Below are 2,614 nucleotides of genomic sequence, written 5' to 3'. Positions count from 1 at the left end.
TCCAGCTCCATCCCACCGCCAACCGGACCCCAGCCCCATCCTGACTCGGCCCAGCCCCATTCCCACCAGTCTGAGCCCCTTTCCCGGCGGACCAGCCGCTCTAAGCCCCATGCCAGAGAACCAAGCCTCGTCCCCATGGATCCCAAGCCCCTTCCCGACTGCTGCGAGTCCCGTCCCACCCCCGCACCGAGCCGACCCCACCCCAGCAGTGCGGGGGGCTCCGGGCCAGCGCCCCCCACCCCCGGGGCAGTGCGGCGGGGCGTCCCGGGCCGCCCCCCGCCCCGCCAGCCTCGTGTGGGGAAGGGGCGGCGACCCCCGCGCACTCACCATGGAGCCCCGCGGGCGCGGGGGGGGGCCGCCGGTGCGGACCCTGCGGCGGCTCCCGGGGACCCGGCCCGGCGCTGCGCCGCGTCCGCTCCGCCGGGGCTCGCGGTTTGAACTTGGCTCCACGGTGGGAGGGGACGGGCCGGGCCCGGGCACATCGCCGGCGGCCCAGCCCCGGCCCCCCCCCGGGGGAGCGCTGCCCTGCATCGCCCCCCGCCCGCCCGCGGCCCCGGCGGTGACCCCCCGGCGAGCGGGAGGGGGCCCCGCTGCGGGCGAGCGGTGGCCGCAGGGCCGGGGCAGGAGGGGGACCCAGCCCCGAGGGGCCCAGGGGGGCGCACAGGGACCGCGCCGCCCCGCTCTCACCCCCCCAGGGACCCAAAGCGACATGTGTCCCCACCACAGAGCTGGGCTGGGGCAGCCCTTCGTGCCCCACAGCCGTGCCCAGCACCCCCAGCCGGGCTGCCTCCTGCGCCCCACAGCCGTGCCCAGCACCCCCGGTTTCCCCTCCCGCCGGCAGGCGCTATGCCATTTCTGGGTTCGCCGTCAGTGGCCCATCAGCCCCAACAACCGCACAGCGCGCGTAGCAGAAGTGACCATCCAGAGCGAGACCCCTGCAATACCTACGCGCATGCTGTCCCCGCGCTTCCAGCTTCCCCTCCGAGTTTTGAACGGGCACGTCAGCATCAGCACGCCAGCCCAGGCACGGAAAACTGCCCCGACTCAATTTCACTTGCTTTTGTATAGGATAAAATGGGAAAAAATGAACTGACAGCAACAAGGCTCCACTGAGGAGTGGAGTGCATGTGGTTTAGTAAGAGAAATGGTTGAATAATCAGGCTTTTGCTTGGCAAGAATGGGCAAGAATGTTCTTCCACGTGAAGTGGGAACGGCGGTGTACACAACAACATACCGCTGCAGACAGGAACCATATAACTTGTTTATTGAGCTCCATATATAGTTAAAATTCGTAGGTGCCATAATCCATTTAAAAAACACGAAGACATCTACAAACATTAAAAGGCTCCAAGATTGATGAGCCCTTTTACCTAAAGAAAATAATAAAATAAAAAATCCCAAACCCCAGGGACATAACCACCCTGGCCAGGGGAAGGGGAAGCTGCAGGTACAAAAAAGCGGGTGGCAAAAGGAGCTCGGAGCTGCAAGGATGCAGTGCAGCACCCAGCAGAGCTCCCAGCACATCCCGGCGTGCAGCGCTGGAACCAACCTCTTCTCTCACCACCCACAAGGAGCAACTCCAGCAAGTCCTTCCCACGCGTTTTCTCAATCCCAGGGCTCTTGGGTAGCCTTTCCCAACAAACCCCTAAGGGATGTGGTGCCGCCACCCGAGCAAGGGGCAGGGGAAGCACATGGATCCCAGTCGGTGGGTGCACACACAGTATCTGGCGCAAGGGAGATGCTCCAAGCACAAGCTGGGAATTTCTCCAGCAAGAACAGCCATGCCACTGCGGTTCCAGCCGTCCCTCCCCACCTCAACTCTGCAGCCACCAAAGGAGAGCACTGCAGGGCAGAGGAATTCATGCGCCACTGGCACCCAGCTCTCCCAAGCACATTGCTGTGCTAGGAAGTGCCACAGCAACTGAAAAGCTATGTTCCCTTCCCAGAGAAGTGGGACACAGCTCCCATGTCAAGCACTTACACAGATCACCTTACGGAGGAAGAGTAAAAGCCACGTGAGAAGCTGAAGAACAGCATGCATTGAAAACTATTTTTTGACATTTCATTTCTCCCGTAGTTTCTGGCTCAGTCTTGAAATCCCTGTCCAGCCATGTTCCCCTTCCACAGCTACCCTCTCCTTTTCACAACAGCAATGTGTCCATTCTGCTCCCTGAACTCCCTTCCCCCTTGCATCAGCCCACATACAGGAAGGGTGCCGCATGAAATCCCTGAGTCTCTCAACTCCCAACATCTCTCACTCACCTTTGGGAAACTACAATTCCATGGGACATCCGTGATCTACACCCTCCTTAATGCAAATGCAGCTTCACACACTTTCACCAACTATTCCAAGAGAAAGCACAAGAGTTTCCGTTATAAACGGAGAGAAAAACAGCCTTTTGCTTCAAGACCAACCGTTGCTACTTTGATGTTAAGAGACATGGCTTCTCATTCTTTTTGGCAAAAGGCTGTAGCACAACCTGGTGTAAGCACCGCTGGCAGATATGTCCCTACAGTGGTGGGAGCCTGGTAAGTTCAAAGGTTTCTGCTATCAGACCCACTCTTCCCAGAGTCAAAGGGCAAGACCACATTATAAGAGAACATAAGGAAACAG

Source organism: Falco naumanni, chromosome 10 (assembly GCF_017639655.2).
Source record: "Falco naumanni isolate bFalNau1 chromosome 10, bFalNau1.pat, whole genome shotgun sequence".
Taxonomy (NCBI): Eukaryota; Metazoa; Chordata; class Aves; order Falconiformes; family Falconidae; genus Falco; species Falco naumanni.
This window is presented reverse-complemented; position numbering follows the sequence as displayed.